A 26,035-nucleotide genomic window follows, 5' to 3' on the forward strand; every position below is an offset into this window, starting at 1 on the left:
AGAGCCTGTATGCACCTCTCTGTAATGAGGTTCTAGTCAGGGTTCAGAAGAGGCTAAATTAGTCCACTTTTCCATAGTCAGTTCTGTTAAATACTATTGAAACGCCCAGTCTGTTTACAGCAGCGTATCCCTTCACTTCAGGTGTTTTTTGACATAAACTATTTCTTTATTTACCTTTCCCTGAAATGGACAGCACAGATAAAGGGCTGAGCAAGGTTATAATAATTTTTGATTTTTAATTATCGTTTAGTTTTATTTAGTTTTGACTTTTTTTTCTCTAATTCAGTTAGTTTTAATTCGTTTTTAGAGCATGTTTGCTCGTTTTTATTAATCGTTTTTTTTCTGAATGCTTAGTTTTAGTTTAGTTTAGTTTATTTTTAGTATTAGTTTTAGTTATTTTGTATATTTTATCTTCCTCACCATCCTATTCAAAGAAATTAGTCAGGCGCGAATCAGCGGGTTACTCTGGACACTTCATTTGGGGGTCGGGTTAGGGCGGCTCATTGACTGAGCAGAGACACAAACACATGTTCATTATGATATATAAATTCCCTATAGCAGGTTGGGTGTGTGTGTGTGTGTGATCCATACACGTCACTTACGTGAAAACAATGTGAAGATGTGCAAAGCGTGAGAGGAGATGCACAAAGCAGCAGCAGTTAAGCCAGATATAAACATATAACCCAGCTAACCAGCAGTTAAACCAGATAGAAATATACAACCCAGCTAACCAGCAGTTAAACCAGATAGAAACATATATAAACCATGTAGAAACATATATAAACCCCTTATAAACATATATAACCCAGTTCCTCATCAGTAAACCACACCTTAGCATTTATCTCATCTCTTATTCAACTACAGTTCCATTATTAGCCAACTTTGCTTCAGTTCAGTTCAGCTAGCTGTAGCTAGTAACATCCAACGGTTTTTAACATTATATCAGGTCACATACCTCTGTAATTGGATTAGTTTTCATCCTCCTCTTTTCTCCTCTTCTAAACTGTGCAGTTCAGGGCTTGGAAGGCCTTTTCATGGTGATAAACTCTCCAGTTTTTACCTGGATGCTAGTTCAACACTGACGGTCATTTAGCTCCGCTCTGTCTGTCACTCACGCGCACACACAATGAGCAAAAAAACCCAAAAACGACCCCACTCATCACTAAAGTAAACCCCAGACAGGACTGTGCTGCTTTGTCCCAGCTTTAGTCTGTATGTTCCAGGTAGAGTGGGGACCAGAAGACGACTGGAAACCACCAGTGACCAGACATGACAGACTGTGTAGTGTTGTGTGGTGCTGCTAGCTAAAACTGCTGGAGCGAAATAAATCAATTTGATATCAGTCCGACATTGACAAAGACGAAAACGAAGGGAATTTTATCCATAATTTTTATACGTTTTAGTTAGTTTTGTAAACACACAATACAGTTTCAGTTACTTATCTTTTTTTTTTTCTTCTTTTAATTAGAGTTTTTATTTATTTCAGTTAACGAAAATGTTTTTTCAATTTTAGTTTTCGTCATTTCGTTTGTTTTCGTTAACGATAATAACCTTGGGACTGACAAACCAAAAATGAAGTGTAAAAGATGTAACACCTCGTAAAAGTCTTATTCTATACCTGGGCAGTCCATAAAGGTCTGGTTTGGCATATGAAGTAGGAAGTAAGGATAGTTAGCCACTGCGCTAACAACAGTCACATAACATAACCCTTGTAACTTATCAAATCCACTTCCTCTTCTCATTGTCATCACATGGCAAGTGGTAGAACGATGACTGGATGTGTTTTATGGAGTCAGGGACACAGTACTACAGCCATGAACAGGCATGGACCCTAAAGTAGATGTCATGGCCTACCTTTAGGATGACACACCCATTAACCGTTTTCATAGCAGACATTTTGAATTATCAAGGCAGGAAATACAGGTGTAAATGGTGTCAATAAAAATGGCCACATCCCATTTAGGTGTTTCAGACCTTGGAAGTGGAATGCAACAGTCTCCTTGGACAAGTAGATTGAACAGAGTAGTGGTCAGTGATAATGCATGTGCCTGCGTTCTCAAACACAATGTCTGCTGAAAGAAAAGTTTAATGTTTTGCATTAAATTTAAAGGCCAGAGCTGTAGCTTACAAATAAAGAGTCCAGGGTGTTTCCTTCCACATTCCAGAAACTCATCACCTGGTGTATCATTACCTGCACATTATATTTAGTCTCTGAAATGCAGCTCCTCATTTTTACCCATTCATTCTATAATACACCTCAGCTTATTTATGTGCATGTTTTCTGGCTGCTTTACCAGCAACTTCTATAATTGCCTCTTGTGGATAAATACTTTTTTTTTCTGATTTAGATTCTAAAAATACAGGCTGCTTAAGAGCAGCTGCATAAATGGCATCACAAGACAGCAGTCTCTTGATTTCCCAACTCAGACAGGGTACGATATTTTTATGTTGTTTATTTAATCTTTAGTGTGTTCGTCTTACAAGTACCAAAATGCAGGAAAAACAAAAGGGCATAAAAGGAACACAAACCAACACTTTTCATCAGAGCTCTGATGAAGACTCTATAGTCAAAATGCGTCGGTGTCCTTGTAAGTGATAAAAGACATTTTAATTTTTGTATCAGAGTGACTCAGTCTCATTCCGGGATGTTGTATTTTTGCACTACTTAGTTTCTGAGCATTGATGATGGATTTTTTTTTTATTTTTTTGCAACAGTTCTTTTTGCCGTTTTGTTTTCTATGCACTCTAACCCTGTCCTTGATGAGCACCTCATTCCTTTATACACACTAACATTTTGTGTTTTTTTAAAAATAATTTTATGAACACCCTTACTACCAGTTATTTTTCTTCAAATACCAAAGTGGTTTTTATTGAACTGTACCTGTTCCTTCTACATCTCTATACTTTTGCACATACAGTACTTTTTTTTTAGCTTACAACTGTATATTCTTGGATATTTTATTATCTATTACTGATTTTTTTATTCTTAGACTTTATTTTTTTTCTGAGAGTGTTGTTCTATCTATCTATCAGTCCGTCTGTCTGGCTGTCTGTCCGTCCGTCCGTCCGTCCATCCATCCGTCTGTCCGTCCATCCATCCATCCATCCTAGAAATGTTAACTAAATATTAAAATATACAAAAGGGTAACACCAACAGGTACTTTGGAGTCTGACTGATCTGTTGAACTGTGGGGAAAACATGAGATGGCATATACTGCGGGATGGAAATCTTCTCTGCTGCTTGACCCAGGATGGAGATACATCTCCTAAGGAAGTTTGCCAACCAGATGTTTATGTGCAAGACTTCCGGGTACTTGCCAGTCAGGTCGCTGTTTTAAGAACTGAGCTGGATGCATTTAGAAAGGTCCTCTCCAACAAAGACATGGCTGCAGGACATTCCACCATCCCCTGGCTAAAAGACCTCAGTTATCTGCTGTGTGGAGGAACCAAGCTCATGTCCCGTCAGCAGCAGCTACAAAGCATTGTGTTGTTACAGTAAGAAGAAACACACAACATGTGGCTTAGAGTCAAACACCACACTGACAGTTCCTATCACAACCCACTTTCTTATGTGCTTAAATGCATAGTTATTGTTCAGGTCCAACACAGATTTTTTTTGCTGCTTCTATACTATGAATTCCTGGCACTATAAACGGATTAACCAAAGTTTGTTTGGAATTTTACAGAAAGTTTTTTTTTTTCTCTTTTTCCATGATTCCTTCTATTTTCTGGATGGTCTGCAACCAGTAGATTAAGGAGTGAAACGCTTACTACAGACATAACTAATTGTCTACAATTCTACTGGATGCCATTCTATACCACCCAGTTGTTCTAACAAACTCCTGTATATTTAACCCATAAAGACCCAAACAGACACTGGCAACCAAAAGCATCTACTGATGTAAACTGTTAAATACTACTGTTGTACTATTGATCCACTAATCCTATCAATACATGTAAATAATTCAGATAAAATAGAGTTCATCATCTTTTCATGGTCATCAGATGTGACCTATTTGGACGTTCAGAGGCTCCGTAGTGAACATGGAAACAACATCACCTCCTACAACAGTGTTTCTTTAACGGGGGTGGTACCTCCCCCCAGGGGGCGTTGGGACACAGTCAGGGGGTGTTTGGACTGAGAAAGCTGAGAAAGTGGCACTAAGACCGAAATGGGGCCGTTAGTCTGTATAAGTATCAATATCAAGCTGCAACTTGATCAGGCCACCGCAATAAGGTACGTTGCGATACCTCCCCCAGTCTTCAGTGGTAATGTCCATTGCAGCCCACCACCCCTGGTCGTGAGGGGGGCACTTCCTATCCAACATTTATAAGCTCGATCAGACCCCTGCTCGACAACGTGTTATGGATCACTACTCCCCGGTCGCTGATTGTTTTTGTCGGGGGGTGGGGTGGGGTGGGTGGGGCAGGAGGGTCATGATAATATAAAGGGGCGTTCGCTCCAAAAAGGTTGAGAAACACTGTTCTACAACATTGATTCACCAGTAAAACCCATTGAGTTGGATCAATGACAGTGGATGGACACACTGGGGTTATGTTCAGCTAATGATAGGTTTTACTGAAAAAGTCACTTTTTCTTTAGTTTTCTCTGTTTCTGATATAATTCTCAATTTTAATCTAAGCTTTTATGGATGTGTACATGATCAGTACATTAAATATAGGAAAATAGATGATTGTCACTGAAAAAAAGCTAACTAAAGGAGATAATATTACAAGAAATGTTGATAAACCACTGAAGAAAAGTTAAATATACAAAAAAATTCTTGTGGGAACTGCCACAAAAATCACACTGGGCCCTTATGGGTTAAAGTATAGTCTTAAATACAGGCCTACTCTAAGTTCTGCCATTAATCACTCTGGTTTAAAGGTCAAGGTCAAGGTTACTTTATTTATACCCATAGATAGATTTGTTTTGCAGTCTAGGTGATTGCCTTGGCATTACAACAAAACATACACTGAACATGCAAGACATTCACTTGATCACGCTTACAGACAGGACAAAAAGTGCTCAGTGTTCCACCATTCATCAGTATAGCAGCATGGGTAAGTAAAAGAATAAAACAGATAAGATCAAATAAATAAAAACAAGATGCAATAAAACACAATAAAAACCAGAAAAGATAAAAACAATCCGGGATAAAAACCAGGATAAGAACATAAAATTTAAAAATTTAAAAATTTGAAGTCACAATAATAATAAATAGAGAAAAGAAATGGAATAAATAACTAAATAAATTAGTAAAGTGGATTGTCACTATTTCTTATTGTTTTAAGAATAGAACTGGTTTAGGTTTTAGTAATTTAATATTAGATGATTTACTCAGAAAAAAAATAAAAATAAAAAATCAGTCATATAATGTAAATAACATGAGCAGGTTCTGACAAGTAATATCATATGAGTATTCTGCTCTAACCTTGGATGATTACAACCTGGTGAGAACAGATAGAAATTCAAGAGTAGGAGATATACTAGTTGTATCTGTCTTTATGCTGATGATACCATGCTGTACTATAAAGGGGAAGAGGTACATTATGTCAATCCCTCAGCACTGTGCTTGATTTTCATTGGAAATGATAAAGTCGGGGGGGGGGGGGGGGGGGGTGAAAGAAGAAGAATTTGGGTCAATGAGTGGGTAACGGAACTCTTGAGCAATTAAGTAACAAAATGTATTTTATTAAAAAAATGTTTTCCTATGTAGATGGATTCATATTCAGTTAACGTCCCTATCAGTTTTGGATTATGGTAACATTTCATTCATGCACTTCAGCGGTGTCTGTTCAGAGTCTGTTTACGACTTGATGCTGAGATTTATTACTGGTGATAATTACAGTACTCATCATTCTGAGCTGAATGCTATGGCTGGGTGGCCCTCCCTTTGTGTAAGACATGACAGACACTGGCTTTTATTTATTTATCTGTTTTCAAGGCTCCCCTTTGTCATTGCACTGCTGTCTTTTATCATACATGCGTAAAATTTGTTCATTATTTTCCAGGTGACAGTTTTTTGTTATTTTGTTTTTTTTTGTATTTTTTTTGTTTCAAAGATAGAAAAATCAAGGTGTAGTCATTGTGCACCTGCTATGTTAGACAATATGAAGAAAGATTATAAAGTACTTTTTCTCCTTGGAGCATTTTACATTTTTAATTTTTTCGCATTTTACTTTTGACTGCTCTTGTTTCTGTTGACTCATTTGGCTTCTTTTTTTTTTGGCTTTTTTTGCAATGATTACAATTATTATTGATGGTTTTAGTGTTTTACTGAATCCTCCATCATTTTAGATTTTTATATCATTCTCTGTTTTACAGAATATTGTAAATTTTACTTAGCTATATTGGAAATAAGACCTTCAGTTTACTCTGTCTAATGAAATATAATATGGGCTGAATGTAAATGTGTTAAATAATGCCGAGTAATTGCAGAGACATATTCAGTTATGTTTAACAATACATGCCAACCTTGCTTAATATTTAAAAGCATTAGTTATGAGTCCAGGGGGCAGATTATAAAACCAACTTAGTTTTAACATTTGTTCATGCTAATAGGCCATATCTTATTATTAAAACGTGATAAACACTTTTTTTTTTTGCTGTAAATATAATTATATGACTCCACTGTGATGAAACAGATCAATGTCTGTAAAAAATACTTTGCATTTTAGTGAAAATAGCTTAATATGCAATTTCCTTTTTGAGAATCATCTTGAGGCTTTTCACTCACAGGGATGCTGATGTAGTCAGTTTTTGTTTTTTTTTTGTTTTTTTTTTGCATTACACATGAAGTCAATTTTGCCTTGGAAAAAAAAAACTGCCTCTTGGTTAATTTGTTTGTCATATGAAAAAAAAAAAATGGGGGGAAAAATTACATATTAAATATTAAACCACCAAAATCACTTAACCACACAGGCTACATAACAGCTCTTTTTGTCAGGGATCTCTGGCATATTTGAAGAGTGCCTCAGGGCTTCACCTCCCCATGGGAAAGTACCGTAAGATGGCAGGAAAAGGCTGCAAAAATACTCTAAATATAGTTTACTCTTAAACTGATATTGATTTTTTTTTTTTTTTTTTTTTTTTTTTAGGTGGGCCTTTTTTAGGTGTAGAACTGCAAAAACCCAAATTCTCTCTTTCTTCTCAAATGGTTGTGAATGTATGTCTGGAGATTCACTATCCTGTGTACGACCCCGAACAGCTCCGGTCTCACACATCTACACCTGCAGTCAACCCCTCCCCACTCCCCTCTCAGCCTCTTGCCAGTTTTTAGGCTCAGCGCGGGATGAAGTTAAGCTTTAAGCAATGGTAAACTTCATTAAATTGTACGATAGTGCTCTCTTCTAATTTTTAGTATGATTCGTTTCCCACAAATATCTGTCAGGAGAAAAATAATTATTCTATAAACACAAGCTCTGAAAATGCAACTCTGTGTGAGTCTAGGTGCTGGGGACTGCAGCAGGCATGCCAGCTATCAATCAATAACCACACATTAGCCATCAAATCCTTCTATATGCTCTAAAGTCTTTTTAATAGAGCGGTACTTAACAAAACCACCTGTACGCTGAGTACAGGGTGTGAATAAGATGACAGACATTATGGTGATTCCTGGAAAAAACACTGAAGTAATATTATTTAGAAGGATGTTAACATTCTTTTTAGTAAGAGACAACTGGAGCTAATGGCAGTGACTGACATTGCACCATTAAATACATCTAGGATTCGGCCTTCACAGGACTAAACAATAAGGAACGGTGATTTGTCCATGTCAAGTAAAAATAAAGGTAGCTGAATTTGCAACCCACACTCAGGACCATGCAAGTGTTGAGAGAAAAAAAGAACAAAAAACAAAAAGCATTTTGTTTTTCGGGAGCCTATGTGCTCATATCTGTTAAGACATGAACAGTGTTATCAAGTTACTTCCAAACTGTAATCCATTACAGATTACTTGTTATTGTTATTTAAAAGTAATTCCCTACCTTACAAATATTACTATCTCAGAATTATAATACATTGCATGACTGTATTACTTTTGAGTTACATACACTCATCATAAATGACATGTGTGCATTAGATATTCCCCCAATACAAGAGATAGGAGAAGCTTGGGACGCATGCATTTGCGTCCGGAAGTCCACGTGGATAGATAGCTCAGTAAGTAACACTACAGCCTACCATGTTTGAATCTAAGCAGGAACGCTTGCATTTTTTTCAACATTTCACATGTTCAAATGGGGTGCGGAGCCGAGGACGCCAGTTTATAAATCTGTAATTAATAACAAACTCTATCTAGTCATAGAAACATGAGCTGTTGATCACAGGCATCATGCTAACTAGCTTCTTGGAAGCAGGGTTAGGGTTAGTAATGAGCATACATCCACGTGGACAATGGACGGTCTTCTGCCATCTTCACCCACTGGCTGAACACCAACAGGAAATAGAACTTTCCTGCTACGTTGTTGATTCCTAAAGGTCTCAAGGTCTTGCTGTTTTTTTATTTTTTTTTTTTTATTTTTTTTTATTTTCTTGGTTTTTTTTATTTAAGCAATTAAATTATGGGCGAAAAGTGTGTTGTAATGCAAGAGCTATTGAATATGTACCGAGTAAAATATTACTGAAATTTGTTTCGTATGTGTTACTGGACATGAACATAGTAGTGCTCAGTGTGATGGTCTCACCATTTTTGATATGCAAGTACAGAGTCCACATTAATACCCAACAAGTTCCAATTGCACCCAAAGAATGACACCGACCGTCTTCATTAACTCCAAAATTTGCCGTCTAGAATGACCACAAAATGTGTGTGTTTGTGTGATAATGTCTTTTCACCAGTTCCTGCAAAGTAATTTATATGCTGTATCTGCTATAGGTGCATGTTACATACATATATGTTATGAAAATGGCATACAAGACTTTTCTGATGGTCTCTGCACCTTTTCTTAGCTTGACCTTTTGCAGATATGCACACACATGCATGCAATAGCATCATTATGCTTGTGTAACAGTTCATCTATGAATCATGAACTCTAAATATCAAAGATAAACTCAAGAGACCAGATCTTTTTTTCCTGTATGTGTGTTCAACCATGTGTTTCTATAAATTATTCTACTATCCTGTATGGTGTATACTATGGTGTCTGTGTGAAGTGTGCCATTTGTGTTTTTGTATGCCGGAAACGAGTAGCAGCCATGCCATTAAACCTTTTTTTCGTGTGTGTTTTTGCAGAAGTACTTTGTCTTTTTTCCTTCCCATTGTTCCGTTTCACGTCTTCGAGAACCCTAAAGTGTATTTGTTACCTCAGGGGCGTCTGTGTATATGGGAGTGTGTGTGAGTATATAACTGATGGGTTTGTCTGCTAATGTCTTTATTTTTGTTGCTTTGTTTTGCATTGATGGTCTAGACATCAAAAATTGATTTATCTGTCTATATGCATGTGTTTGAATAAAATTGAGATAGAAAGCCAGAACAAGATGGAGAGAGAAAGAGAGAGAAAGAGAAAAAGTATCACACCTGCAGTGTGTTTGTTCTGGTCCAGGTCAGTTAATGAGTTGTAAACTTGGAGAATTTTCTCTGTAGTTGAGTTTCTTTTCATGCAGAGAAAAGTCCAAACTACCAAAATGCATCATAATCATGTGTCCATTTCCATGCTGCTCATTGGTCAGATGGATCAGGGATGGGAGGGATCAAGTAAATACAGGTACAAGACCCCAGGTTCTGGTCAAGTCAAAGCCCTAGTTCGTGTCTCTGAAGCATGATGATGATGATGGCATTTGTTCCGAGCCATTTTTATCTGTAATTATCTGGACAATGCATCTCCTGGCAACTGAAGCTGTTTAGTTTAAACTTGTAGAGCAGGGGTTCCCAAACTTTTAAACTCGCAACCCCCACTATCCCCGATGTGACTGAAACATAACAAAAAAAAAAAAAAAAAAACGTGCACAGGTGTCACACAACAATACTGTGGCCTATTTGATGCGTTGTATTATGGGTATTTGACATTTTATTAATTATGTTCTGTTTTATGTGCAAGGGGGGTTTATGTGTCTGTTTTACAATGTTTATTAGCCTTTTTATGTTTATTTTTATTAATATGACACCATTAGTCAAACCTGTAGGCCGAACAATGCCTTACCTGTTTGTCTCTGTTAAGCTGTTGTTCATGCTGGATAAATGAAACTTTCACTCTTTCAAAGTAAAAGCACATCCTATGCATGTAGACACTCACAATATCAATATCTTTCCTTCAAATTACAAGTGCAACAATACTGCCCTTAATCAGTCGTAACCACCTCAGGGATCATATCAAGAGGTTAATAAAAATCATCTCACGACCCCCTGGCTGGCGTGCCGTGACCCCCACTGTGGGAACCCCTCTTGTAGAGTACACCTGGGTCAGATCTAGATCTGATCAGAGCTAATTTGAACCTAAGGAAGAGTACTATGTGCAGATCAAACCCATTGCATAAAGGGAGAAAACAAACCAGAATCTAAAAAAAAAACAGCCACTGTTGTGAAAACATACTGTATTTATGCCTCAAAACAAAGCAGGGTTTTTAACAGATGCCTGTGTATTATGTAAGATTAACCATTTGACACAGAATTTTTAGAAAGTGGACATGGATAGTATGAAGCAGCTGGAGGAGCTCAATTTGCATTTCCACATCCGTGTGTTTTCTGTGAAAACCTTTTAGAGGTTGTGACCCTCCCAAAAGCCCAGTCTGCTCTGATTGGTCAATTTTACATGGGCTCTGACCCGTAATATTAGTTCAGTTACGACCCGAGATTCATAGCCGCCAGAATCTGTAATCACAAGGGACACAAAAAATTCAAGAAAAGTTTCACTCATCAAAGTTATTTTTTGTTTGGCAGAAAATTACAATTTCTTATATGCCAAATTCCACTTAGAATACTGTTTCTGTCAGAGTTGGGTTGTATATTAGCATATTTGTATTGTAAAACACATAACCATTCAATTGTATTTCAGTAAAGGTTTACTTCCTTTATTATCCCTGTAGGGCAGGGGTGTCAAACTCATTTTAGTTCAGGGGCCACATTTAGCCTAATATGAAATAAAGTGGGCCAGACCAGTAAAATAATACAAATAATAGGATAAGAACTTATCAATAATGTCAACTCCAAAGTTTTCTCTGTTTTTGAGTGAAAAAAGTAAAATTCTGTAATGAAAATATTTACATCTACAAACCGTACTTGAACCATAACATGAACAAATATGAACAACCTGAAAATTCTTAAGAAAAATAAGTGTAATTTTAACAATATTACGCCTCAGTTTATCATTTATACATGTGCATCACAACTTACAGATCACAGTGGATCTACAAATACACAAAACATTTGATAATAGGCAGAATATTGTTTAAATAATACATACTTCTCTTAAGACAGTTTAGGTTAATATTTTTTGTAAAAGGCTAGTCTGTAAATGTAAACATTTTTGTGTAATTTTACTTTTTTGACACTAAAACAAAAAGAAAAATTAGCTTCTTTTCATTATTTTTAGGTTATTATGATAGTATTTTACTGGTCTGACCACAAATTCATCCCAAGGGCTGGATTGGACCCTTTGGCGGGCCGGATTTGGCCCCCGGGCCACGTGTTTGACACCTGTGCTGTAGGGAAATTCAGTCGATAAATTTTACCCATCCAAATATATACACACACAGTACTTAGTATTAGCATTAGCATGTAGCACACACACTTTAGGAGCAGTGAGCTGCCATTGACAGGCCACCAACAGGAGAATTAACCAGTGTGTGCCTGTTTTTTCACTGGGATTTTTCACCTGTTAAATTAAGGCAGACCTGATCTGCAGCAGATACCATGTGGTGCACATCTCTCAAATGAGCAACAAACGATTATGACAAGCCATATCCTTTGGCATATGTAATTCAATTTAATAGCAGTGAAAGTCAGTGTGCTTTGGCAAAGGTAATTGCATGTGTAATATAACACACTGGGAGCAGATAGTAATCAGATACACATCTCAAATTGCCACAAATGATTTCAGAGAGACTTTGGAGAATTTGGATAATTACTTTGCATCCTCAAGAACAATTCAACACTCAGATACTTCACCCAACATTCCTACTTTGAGAGCAAACTTTACCAGATTTTCCTCAGAAGATGCTCTGTGATTGGCAGCAATACAGACAAACAAGTCAGATGGAGAGGAGCAGCAGATCCTGTTCGTGCTTCATATAGGCTATTGCAAATGTTTCTACTCTTGACATCTGTCCAGCTTGTTTTGTACAAGGCCGGGAACTTGACTTCACAGCCATGTAAATGATTTAGATCTGAAGTCGTCATACAGTGCGTCACGTTCTGCTTACTGATCAGCTAACCAACACATTTTAACTGTTATTCTAAAACAAATCACTTTTTTACAGTTTTGTTCAAATTTTATCGAATGATTGTCATTAAATAACTTACATTATGCTTAGAGGATTAATACTGATTTTATCTGAACTGAATACTTGAATGTTCATAATTTAAATATAATCTATAAATGAAGGAAGGTTTGGAATGAGACAACAGTAAGCTGTCAGTACTGAACAGGCCCTCTTGCTGTTTTGTGGTTGTTCTTGTTGCTATAGCTCTTGTCAATGTGCATTGAAATTTCTCTGAAATTAATTAAGAAGAACCTCAGCATCTGCATCTTCTACTTCTTTATTTCGGTGTTCTTTTTCTCTTCTGTTCTCATAATTCCTGCCTCTTCTCTGTCTCTTCTTGCATTCATTCATTTAAACAAATTCTATCCTATGAAAAATTTATTGGATTCTGTCTGCGTCTTGTAAAAGCGAAAAAAAAAAAAAAAAAAAATCGTCTGTCTGCCCTTTTTGTTAACATAGTCAGTTCTGGTAATACATCTTTTCTCTGTTCTAACCTTACATTAAATGAAACCAAACTGAACCATATGCCTGACCACATAGCTAACCGATAAGACACCCGTCTCTTGAGAGAAGGATGGAAAGAAAGAGAGACGGGAGGTCAAATGAAGCTATAAACGGTGGAAGGCAAGGCTTTGTTAATGAAAGAGCAAGTTTGCAAACTAGCTCTGCAGAGAAGATAAACATCAATTAATTTCCCCCGAAGCATAAAGAGGAGACAGATACAGAGAGATGGAGGAAGGAGGAGGAGAAGGAGGAAAAGGGAGATGAGGAAGGACAAGGGAGGTGCAAATCGAAAGAAGGAGGGGCTCCAGTTTGTTGTCTTCACCACATTAAGGGTAACATGACATAATTATTTGAGAGGAAAAAACACAACACATCAGCAGCGGCAGAATTTTAAATGTTTTGCTCATCTTTTATTGACAATGAAGGAGATTTGAGGTTGCTTTGTATTTAGATGCTCTGGGCCGTGGATAGAAATGCAGTCTGTGATTTTGTCTCATGTCATTTTCTCCATGTCCTTTTTCCATCATCTCGGTCAAAATGTTAGAGCATGATTTTAAATATTCACATTCATAGCCTCTGTGTGTATTGACTGTGTGTAAACCTACAACCAGAGGTACTGATGTATCACAAATAATAGGTTGTTTATTCGCAAAGAAACTGTTTACAATGTTTGTGTTTTAAGAAACAAAAAACAAAAAATAGACCTTCCTTTTGGACTGATGTTGGCACTTATGGGCCGAATGTTGAAAGTCATAAATATTTTACTTTTTGTTAAATATTTCCTAGCCTAAAAGGAACGTGATTGTTGCCTAGCAACAAGAACCAATACAATCAGCTCACCCCGAGCACTTGTTGAGTGTTACTGCTTATAAGAAAAAAGACACACCTGTGCACCTGCTGGATGTAGAGCTGTACTTTCTTGTTTGACTCATCGGTGCAGAAGTGGGAGTTAACAACACAAGTGGAAACAATTGGCAAGATTTGAGTCTTAACCTTTAACTTTACGCAAGTATGTCAAGTCGAGTCCCTGCTAAAAACAAGTCGAACAAATAATGAGTCCAGTCAAATGCACTTCTGTGAAAAGTTTAGTCACTTTGGATTTCCAAAGTTCCAAATGAACAACACTAGTGAATGACATTCTGATAGTTTACTGCATTCTTTCTTCTGTATGTGTCTCCATAGGAGGCTGATTTACAATTGTTTACACACACACACTGTGATAAAATTACCAAACCTATTTACAACATCTAATGGGACTTCTCAGTATTTTTCTGAGGAGGAAACTTATTATGTCTTCTGCCACAAATCAAAGTGAAGTTGAGTCAGGTGAATGATTAATTTAAGTCGAGTCTTTTGTCATCATTAGTTAAGTCTCAAGTTAGTTTCAAGTAAAAGTTGTGACTTGGTCTAACTTTAGTCATGTGATTAAGTCCCCAACCTCTGACTATTAGTTTTGTGGTTATTACACAAATTATATAAAATGTACATACCAGGCTACAGGAATGGTTCTTTTTTTCATTTTTTCCCCTAGAGTATATTTGACTGTACAACACATATACATTTATAATTTTGTAGAATTGTACATAGAACATATGAAAAGCAAATACAGCTTATTTTATTAACAAATGTTTTTTAATGGATAAAAACCTCTTAAAAGCCATTATACAAATGACCATTGGATTATTTTCCAGGAAAACAAAAGGAAAAGATATTTCAACAATTCAATTTAATATCTTGACTATGAAAACAAGCAAACTGCTGTAATTAACTTGGCCAATTAATTAGAAACGGTTGACATTCATGCACAATATGCACTGTGACTGTTCAGGCTTGTGTGTGTGATAGAGAAAGTGAAAAGTAAATAAAACCCCACTCCTGTTGTCACCTTTACATTTTCATGTAAAAACAAGATCATCAAAGTCTCCCACTCTCCATTACTTCCCTCCCCTTGCGTCCGTACACGCAGTATGAACCCACAGACGTTTATCGAAACAATTCAGAGACCCTGTCAGTAACTGCAGACTTTCCACTCTTTCGTGTTTGGGGACGTGTGAATGAAATTGCCTGGAAAGCTTTTAAAATGCTTAAATATGGTATAAAATAAATGCATGCACACGCATACATACATTGCGGGCGTTCACAGTGTTTGAACACAGGTTATATGCGCATACATAACCACACATACTCCTGACAGATTCTATAGGAGAAGCAATAAAGGAGGAATTTAAGCAGAACAACAAGGAGACCATAAGAGGACGGATGAGAGGCATGTGTGTGAACGTGTTCCAGTGCATGTGTTACAGGTCACAGTTATTTTTGCGTTTTTCTCAATTGTTGTTATGGCGACACTCACCATGTCACTCGGTATAGGTTGTTATGGGGTACTTTTACACTGTATTATAACATGTAATGTGTGAGTGTCCATGCCTGAATGTGTGTATATCTGTAAAATTGCAGGAAGTTCATCCCCTTTGGTGTTGGCATCTCACTCTCTCTCCCTCTCTGTGCTGTGTAGACTGGTGTAGAATCCATTAGGAACACTTCTAGGAGCTTCCAAATCTTGCTGACTTGATGCAAGGCTTTGCACAGACTGTGGCATCAGCCTTGTAGCCACCAACCATTGGATGAGATGCAAAAAGATCCCAGCCTCCTGCTTGGGGATTTTGGATCCTTAGACATCATGTTACACATAAGAAAGATTTATTCATCCAGAGTTTTTTCAATGCCTCTGGCCAGATAGTTTTCTTAGTGGTGCCTTTATTTTTCACAGTTTCGCCTTCCCGAATCTCACAGGACCTCAAATAGCCATTGCAGAAAATTGCACTTCTGTAGATGGGACTTGTGACAGAGTATGAATATAAAATTTGGGATATTAGTAGACAAGCAAAAAGAATACCAAGTAGCCTACTGAATGGAAGATTATTTTGATTATGAAATTATAATGAACAAACATATTTTCTATCCTATATAAACTGTACTTTCAGGCATATCCCAAAATGACCTGTTCTTTATTTGAAGAATCTTGTACTAGAGGGAGGTTTTTATTTCTAGTTCTCTTTGTTTGTTGAGTGTTGGTCATTCTTCAGTAGTGCTTTGTTTTGATCATTTTTGCATTGTACATTTTACTGCATTACCTGTGATTGTTTGCAGTGAAATCTCTCTAGTGTTGCAGTATGTTTTTTTATATGACTTTTATTGTAATGTTAGATTAGATTAGATTAGATTAGATTGGACTTTATGGAGCCCACAATGGGGAAATATAGGAAACATGCTTAAGGATAGTGCAAAAAAAACAACATAGTAAACAATATAAAATAAAAATAATAGTAATAGTAATAATAATAATTAAAAAAACAAACAAAACAACTATACAGACTATACAGGGTGGGGAAGCAAAATTTACAATGAACATTTAGTTGTTTTTTCTCAGCTATGTCAATTGTTTTGAAACCAAACATATATTGATGTCATAATCATACCTAACACTATTATCCATACCTTTTCAGAAACTTTTGCCCATATGAGTAATCAGGAAAGCAAACGTCAAAGAGTGTGTGATTTGCTGAATGCACTCGTCACACCAAAGGAGATTTCAAAAATAGTTGGAGTGTCCATAAAGACTGTTTATAATGGAAAGAAGAGAATGACTATGAGCAAAACTATTACGAGAAAGTCTGGAAGATACTATTAAAGAAGAATGGGAGAAGTTGACACCCAAATATTTGAGGAACACTTGCGCAAGTTTCAGGAAGCGTGTGAAGGCAGTTATTGAGAAAGAAGGAGGACACAGAAAAAAAAACATTTTCTATTACGTCAGTTTTCTTGTGGCAAATAAATTCTCATGACGTTCAATAAACTAGTTGGTCATACACTGTCTTTCAATCCCTGCCTCAAAATATTGTAAATTTTGCTTCCCCACCCTGTAGTGTTGCAGTATGTTTCTTTATATGACTTTTATTGTTAGATTAGATTAGATTAGATTAGATTAGATTAGATTAGATTAGATTAGATTAGATTAGATTAGATTAGATTAGATTAGATCGGACTTTATTGATCCCACAATGGGGAAATATAGAAAACATGCTTAAGGATAGTGCAAAAAAAACAATATAGCAAACAATATAAAATAAAAATAATTATAATAATAGTAATAATAAAAAACAAACAAACAAAACAACTACACAGACTATATATATTTTCAACAGAGGGGAAATTGTAAAAAGTCAGAACGTACAGATGGGACACAGCATCATTTGGCAAAAATCATCCCTAATTCCCTTTCAACGCTTTGTCATTCATTTGGTCTGAAAGGACATGAGATTTGTGCTTCTGCTCTTTACCTGTGCTTCACTTCACCACATGGGCATGGACTGACGTCAGGAGAATCTCGATTTATATTTAGTCTATTCATTCTCTGCAGTTTGAAGGAGTGCATTTTCCATTTTCCCTCCTGATTTTTGGCTCCTGTTGCTTTTAGCATCTGTCACGTGTAGACCTGCAATGACTAAAATTGAACTATTAACACTTCAGATGTGAAATCCAGAACAACCACGTGTGAAAGTACGTGATTACTTTGCTGAATTCATTAATGGTAGAAATACTTTACTGCAGTGGTCTGGAATTCAGTTCTACCTCAAAGCCATTTGCCGGATGTCATTTTCATACTCCTTCCCCACATTTCCAGTCTCTCTTCAAGCACAAGAAGAATTATTATGCTTAAAGCTGCAGTGCTTGAGATTTTTATGGTGTCATTGGGCAAATATTCCATACTTAACTTTCAGTATATTGTTATTCCAGTGGTCTGAGAGGAAACAGGACCTCTTCTCACTTCTGTGAATTTTGATTTCAGGCTGTAGAAAATCTGCTCCATGATGCAGACTTTGGCCTATTGCAGGTGTTTTTACTCAGGTAGGGGGATTAAAAATTTAACTGTAATTATTGTTAAGTCAATGTCAAGTCATCAATCCTTCCTTATATTTATGTTATAGTATTTAACCCATAAAGACTCAGTGCTACTTTTTGTGCTACTTTTCTCTATATTTGACCTTTTCTAAGTCATTTATCACCATTTACTGTAATATTATCATCTGTATTTTTGCACTTTTCAGTGTAAATCATGTATTTTCTTATATTTATTTCACAGATCGTATAGATGTTCATTAAAGCTCAGAGTAATTTCAAAGGTTATTGTATCAGAAACAGAAACAACCGAGGAAAAAGTGAGTTTTTCAGTAAAATATATTGTTAACAGAACATAAAAAAAGTACTTCCATCCACTGTCATTGATCCAACTCCATGGGTTTTACTAGATGACAGTGTTTCCATGGTAACTACGGAGCCTCTAAACATCCAAGTGGTTCATATCCGATGACCATGAAAAGATGACAAACTATATTTTACACCAATTATTTACATGTATTGATATGGTTAGTGGTTCAGAAGTTATTAAACACTAAATTAGTAGATAATTTGGTTACCAATGGCTGTTTGGGGCTTTATGGGTTAATATTATATTTAATATATAATATATATTTATTTAACTGACTATTTAGCTGATTGCTTGATTAAATATTGTGGTCAATGTTTTAATATTTATGAAGGGAAGCCGTGACCTAGAAGGTTGGAGAAACATTTTGTGACTGAAGGCAATTCGATTTCCCGCATCAGCAGAGAAATTGTTGCTGATGTGCCCTTGAGCAACGCGATTAATCCCCCCTTTGCTCCCCAGGCACCTGACATGGCCGCCCACGGCTCCTAGCCTGCAGTTTGTGGTGTATCTGCACGTTTAGGCAGCGATGGGTTAAATGCACAGGTTCAGTTTTGGTCTGTACTGCATATGTAATCTACTGATAAATAAAGCAAACGAGACTCTTAACCCTTTCATGCACAAATTATGAGAACCTTAATCAAAATTTTTTCCTGAGTGTTTTTATTCCTCTTTAGGCATGAAAAAAACAATGCGATTGAACATTTTCTTCTGAAAAAAAAAAAAAAAATAATAATAATAATAATAAAAATAATTTTAAAAATATGTAAAAATACATAAAAAAATAATAATGAAAAAAAAAATCTCATGAACCTATTTTTCATGAAGTTGCAAAAATGTCCACTCAGCTGGACACCACACGTTTAATTTTTGACGCACAGAAACATGTATTTACTGATAAACTGTGTGAAAACTTTGGGGAGCGTTTGTGATCTGGGGGTTTATGCTCAGGAGAGATCTTCATAATGTTACCAATTCATGTCAGAAAAGATATGTAGTGTCTTAAAACTTTAATAAAGATATGTGTAAAAAAAAAAAAACAACGAAAAGAACAACAAAATCCATGAATATACAAGGGAACAGCTGTAGAATCGCTGTCCACTGTAGTGACCAGTGTGCATGAAAGGGTTAATGTCCAATTTATTGTGTGTCAGAACTGTAATTTAACGTACATTTAATTTAGATGTGTACAGCATTTGCAGATCTCAATCATCTTCACAGTTTCACTTCAAACTCCATTTCCTCTACTTGCTGAACTTTGTTGTACTGGGCTGTTGTATTTTCCTAGTTTGATTGACAGCCCTGCAGCCTGTTAGGTTCAGCAGTAAAACCCAGTTGGCCCGCTAAATTAAGAAGGATCAGCGCAAGGCTTTAGAGGATAGAAAAATCAAGGTTCAGAGATCATACAACGGCATCTCAAGCTGTTTTTTGTGCCATAAATACTTTTTTATTTGTTTTTGTACTCATTTTTGCCATCTGTGCTCACAAACACCAATAGCTAAGAGCAGTTGTGACTTACATACAGATTTGTTCTAGTTATTGTTTCCTGTCTATTTTTTTTTTTTTTTTTAAACATCACACTCCTCATTAAAGTTTATATTTGGCTTTAGAAATTAATCAGCAACAATGATCAGCTACGTTTCTACGATGATACTTTTATTCTGAACACACTGAATATGCTGATTTAGGAAAACGCTTTCTATATTCTATATTTATAGATTCACAATAATAACAGCTTGCATAAGGTCAGAGAATTATTGAGCTTGTAGATTTGGCAGCAGCAACACAGACTTCATCTATCTGAGTGAAAGTCAAAGGGAAAACAAGTCTCAGTCTTTCCAAAGGAAAATAAATTCATTTGGATTTCCTTTTGATTAGCTTGTTGAGGAAATGGGTTGCGTGTATACTGCTGAAATGGGTTATATATACATGTAAAATATTAGCTGTTTGAAGTGGAAATGGTTCAGATGGCAGAAATTAATGGGTTCGGTGTAAACATAATGCGATGTTTATGGAAATTGCTTTGATGTATGTAATAGGAGGTCTTAAAATATGCTCTCATGTACGCAAATAGACACATATGAAGATGCATTATGTACCTTAGATTTCCATTACGTGCATCAAATATAATGTAGGATAACACTTCTTAGTTCTATTTATAGTGTGTTTTTGCTGAATAGAATATCAATGATTATGATTACAACTGACATTTACTGCATTTCTGCGAAGCCCCATTTTAGCTCAGTATTGACTTGTTATACCCTGCTCCAATCAGTATCTCCGTGCCCTTCATTGAGAATAATAGGTTTGTGAGTTTAGTCAAAGCCAACGGATTCAGCGGGGGAGCTTCTTAAAGCAAACACAGCAAATCATTAAAAGAAGGGGCTGAAAGTACCGGCGGATTTGTCGACCTGGACAGGCAGGTGCCGCTACATATTTGTGTATTTGTGTGTGGGTGTGTGCCGGTGAGATAAAGAGAGCGAAACAGCGACAGCGAGGGCGAGAGATGGTGAGAGAGGAAAGAGAGAAGCAGTCCGTTACACCATTAACCCATATTGACTGGAACGCCATAGGAAGCTCTTCACTGTGGGAGTGTGTCATATAACGCTGTTGTTACTGACGCCAGCAGTAGTCAGCAACATCGATCGAAGCAGCAATGTCAACTATCCTGCTGTGTATCTGATATGTGTGTCCACACCGAGGCAACAGAGGAGTTTTCAAGGGTGACACCACCGTCATCTAATTGTTGGAGTCAAGACACACTCTATTTCACTCACTCACACACACACACACACGTGTATACAGGGTGGGGAAGCAAAATTTACAATGAACATTCAGTTGTTTTTTCTCAGCAGGCACTACGTCAATTGTTTTGAAACCAAACATACAGGGGTTGGACAAAATAATGGAAACACCTTAAAAAATCAACAAAATATAATTTAATATGGTGTAGGTCCACCTTTTGCGGCAATTACAGCCTCAATTCTCCGAGGTATTGATTCATACAACTTGTGAATTGTTTCCAAAGGAATTTTAAGCCATTCTTCAGTTAGAATACCCTCCAACTCTTTTAGAAGCGATGGCGGTGGAAATCGACGTCTTACTTGAATCTCTAAAACTGACCATAAATGCTCAATAATGTTGAGGTCTGGGGACTGTGCCGGCCATACGAGATGCTCAACTTCATTAGAATGTTCCTCATGCCATTCTTTAACAATTCTAGCTGTATGGATTGGGGCATTATCATCTTGAGGTGAAGGTGTTTCCATTATTTTGTCCAACCCCTGTATATTGATGTCATAATCATACCTAACACTATTATCCATACCTTTTCAGAAACTTTTGCCCATATGAGTAATCAGGAAAGCAAACGTCAAAGAGTGTGTGATTTGCTGAATGCACTCGTCACACCAAAGGAGATTTCAAAAATAATTGGAGTGTCCATAAAGACTGTTTATAATGTAAAGAAGAGAATGACTATGAGCAAAACTATTACGAGAAATTCTGGAAGCGGAGGAAGCAACAAAAAACGTACCAAAGCTTTTATTAAAGCTCTCAAATCCAAAATCCTAAAGGATCCAACCAAATCCATGAGAAAAATGGCAATTGAACTTGAGGTAGACAACAAGACCGTTAGAAATGCAGTAAAATAGGATTTGAAGTGAAAATCTTACACAAGAACACCAAAACACTTGTTGACAACAGCAACAAATCCAACTTTAGCAATTTTTGGGAATCATGTTTATGGCCGCCTTCTAGCCCAGATCTAAACCCTCTGGATTCTGCTATTTGGGGCGTTTTAGAACATGCTACCAATAGAACATCACACAGCAATGTGGACTTTCTTAAAGATACTATTAAAGAAGAATGGGAGAAGTTGTCATCTGAATATTTGAGGAACACTCGCGCAAGTTTCAGGAAGCGTGTGAAGGCAGTTATTGAGAAAGAAGGAGGACACATAGAATAAAAACATTTTCTATGATGTAAATTTTCTTGTGGCAAATAAATTCTCATGACTTTCAATAAACTAATTGGTCATACACTGTCTTTCAATCCCTGCCTCAAAATATTGTAAATTTTGCTTCCCCACCCTGTATATGTAGCCTATGTACCAGTTCACATGCTAAGTGTGTAGTCAGCGTCTCGTCCCCCCCACATGTGCGACGTTTAAGTGTCTGAACCGAGCACATTGAGTCCTTCACTTGGAGTCCCAGAGTAGTGACTAAGAGAAGAAGGGTGGATTTGCTTTTTGCTACACAACACACCTGGGAAATGTTTAGTTCATCCACATTGTTGTTTTGTTGGCTAATGGACAGTGCCTCTGTAGCAGATGAAAATACTGAGAGTTGAGTCAGACTGGCATAATGAGAGGCTTGGGCCGGAACCATCAACATCAGTATTCACACCTCAGACCCTTAAAAAAAAAACAAAAAAAAAACAAAAAAACAGCACAGTAGAAAATACATTAAGTTCAGCATTACTGTCATAGCTCTTGTCCCTGTAAGTTGTGTGTAGATATTGCAGTAGAAGTTTTCCTTGCTAACTCAGTAGTAGAGGAAGTATACACATATATATATACAGGGTGACACAAAAAAATGGGAACTTTTTAACAATCCAATAAAACCAAGAGTGATGGAAGAAAAATATTTTATTCATAGTAATTGAAACCTTAAAACATGCCATTTAAGAAACAATGATGGAATTTTCATTTTTTAAAAATTACTTCCTGTAGATGGCGTCCTCCTGTACGAATGCATTCTTGAAATCTGCTGTTGAGATTCCTCATTGATCGCTGCAACATCTCAGCTGGGATACTGTGAATTTCATCCTGAATTCTCTGTTTTAACTCATCCAGAGTTCTTGGTCGAGTCGTGTACAGTTTACTCTTGAGATAGCCCCACAAGAAAAAATCACAAACGGACAAATCCGGCGATCTAGGGGGCCAGGGAACGTTACCGAATCTTGAGATCACACGGTTACCGAACAATTCTCGCACAGCCGCCAGTGGTTACTAAAATGGGGGTGTGTTTACTTGCTCAAGGTCACTGTCTCGCAGTGCTGCCACTTGCTCATGTCTGCCAATACGCACTTCAAAAATTCCCGTTTTTTTGGGTCACCCTGTAATTTTAAAAAAATGAAAATTCCATTATTGTTTCTTAAATGGCATGTTTTAAGGTTTCAATTACTATGAATAAAATATTTTTCTTCCATCACTCTTGGTTTTATTGGATTGTTAAAAAGTTCCTGTTTTTTTGTGTCACCCTGTATATATAATTTTCTAAGTAATAATGCCATGTTGGAAATACTGCGATAATAATACTAATAATAGTAATAATACCAATAATATGACTAAGTATAAGTAGTGTGAAAGCAAAGCATATATGATTTTCTGTGCATTAATGTACAGTCGCAGAAAAAATTATTAGACCATCAAAAGTCATCAAAAACAATGGTTATGCAATCAAGTACTAACTCTTGTGTGTATCATGTGACTGAAACAGACAGAAAAGAAAACACGGAATGACTAAAAGCACTGTTTTTGTCAGTACAATGCCATTAATGTAACAACTGAAGTGATTTTGGTTATTATCAAGAAAACATGGAGAATGTCTAGATATCAGCTCTTAAATTAAACTCTTATGAGCAATTTTTGTTGTTATCATTATATTTGTACAAACAAATGTACCTTTAGTTGTACCAGGCATTAAAATGAACAAAAAATTGAAGAAAACAAGGGGTGGTCCAATATTTTTTTTCCGCAACTGTAAATAATATGTTTAGCTGCTATAGGGGTTGAATGTTTAGGTCATTTTTTTCAACATTATGTACTGTTGGTAGTTTAATAAATCGGCTAAAATTTGCTTAGAGGTCTTATTAATGTCTGATAGAAAAATTCTGTGATACACGCTGAGACAAAAGACAGTCACTGGATTCTGGAATCAGAAGATTTTACTTGCAAGGAGTCAAGTACATACAGCGAGATGCAGCAGTTGACTGACTAACAACAGGAAGTTTAAGATCTTATGAAAGAACATGAATATTCCAACCACTGGACCAGGTGTACAAATATAATGACGTTGATCAAGTTCACCATTGGCTTAGGTATTCAAAACACGGCGATGCATAAATTCAGTGACCGCGTTTGTACTCTTCTCCCACCTACACTATGGCCTGATCTCAAGGGCAGCAGCCCACTCTGGTCCCAAACTGGATGGAAAGCAAGCAGATAGCAAAGAAATGGTAGACATATCCTGAGTGGATATGTCCGAGCATTCTTGCAAAATATGTCATCATAACCCATCCATGACTCGTGCTCTAGACACCTGGTATTTACAGGATATAGTCTAATAGCCTAATATTACAATTTTCTAACAATGTCTTTGTGCGTAAGAAATCAATCTAAGTGAATCCCCAAAGGAACTTTATGTTGGTAAATGCAAGTTATGCAAATTTACAGGATTTCACTTACGTTGCAACATGTTGATGGTCATATGAACAATGTTTTCAGGTCAAAAATGTCCAATTTCATCATAATTAATGCTATATTTTCATGTCACAAATGGCCAAGTTATATTTGAACTGAATTTACCTGAAAAACAAATATTCTATTCTTTTAGATTCCCCAATTTTTCTTACAAGATTATATACTACATATCACATGTTTTATTTTTACAGGTTGCAATATGGAGTATGGTGCTGATCCATCCTGCTTATGTTACGCCAATACATACATTAAGAATGTCACACATCACTTTTTAAATCAACAGTTTTCTAATAATAAGCATTTTTGTAAAGAAATAACAATTCTATATTGTTATTTACTCTTTAGTATGATGATAAACTGTACAATAAATAATTATGATCCTAGTTTTTGCACAGGGATCATTAGTGGAAACGGTGACATGGCTGCCAAGCATCAGTATGATGGGATCTGTAACAACCATGTCACATCCGTCCACTGCCACATTTTGTGTTTTTGTGTCAGCTGTTATTGTTTTAGAGCCACAATACTAACATTTATGAATAAGAGGATAATTAGCAATAGTAAGTATATAAGTTTATTACTAATAAAGTACTGGTACTGACCAGAGCATCATGGGTAATGTCACGTCCGTCCACCAGCAAAAGTTTTCACATACACGTGCTATTCCAAATCCAATATTTCTGAAAATAGAGCTTCCACTGTCAAATAATATCAGTACTCTGTGCACAAATGTATTAGCATTATTTCAACACAGTTCTATGCATTTCTTACAACTTTTTTTTTTTTTTTGGACAAAAATGGCCACTCATTTGACCCCCTAAGTAAATTTTAGCTGAAATACATTATATTATATATGAGAGTATGAAATATTTGTCATTGTTGTTTTATGGGAACCATGTAACTCAAAATATCAACTTTTCCCAATTAAAAAAAAAGAATAAAAGTCCTGTTTTTAGCTTTGCTACAGCATATTTTTCAGTGACTTCTTTGGGTTCATTTAGCTTAAGAAGGAAATGTTTTCAAACTGCGAAGAAACACTGTACTTACAACAGACACACAACACAAGACAAACAACACACACACTACATACAGCAGACTCATACAACATACAGTACAACAGACACACACACAAAACACACACCACATATAAGATACACAACATAAAACACATACCACAACACATACACATAATATGAAATGAAGACATTTGTCATTTACACTGAACAGAAATTGAAAGAAAAAGTGTATTTAGAAAGTAAGCTCAGTATTTGTGTCTGAGTGTAGAAGATAGTATAAATTTAAAATATTTAATAATTGTACGAATATTTTTCTTAAGTGCTGTACATTAGTGGAAGTCTGT

The 26,035-nt window shown here is 36.3% G+C and overlaps 1 protein-coding gene across 1 annotated transcript in view; it reads left to right on the top strand.

Moving 5' to 3' along the window:
* The window catches only part of LOC115411411 (CUB and sushi domain-containing protein 1-like), a 692,182-nt gene that overhangs the window by 245,349 nt on the left and 420,798 nt on the right, over positions 1–26,035 (top strand). The window lies entirely within an intron of this gene.

The sequence above is a fragment of the Sphaeramia orbicularis genome, chromosome 3 (assembly GCF_902148855.1).
Source record: "Sphaeramia orbicularis chromosome 3, fSphaOr1.1, whole genome shotgun sequence".
In the NCBI taxonomy this organism is placed as follows: Eukaryota; Metazoa; Chordata; class Actinopteri; order Kurtiformes; family Apogonidae; genus Sphaeramia; species Sphaeramia orbicularis.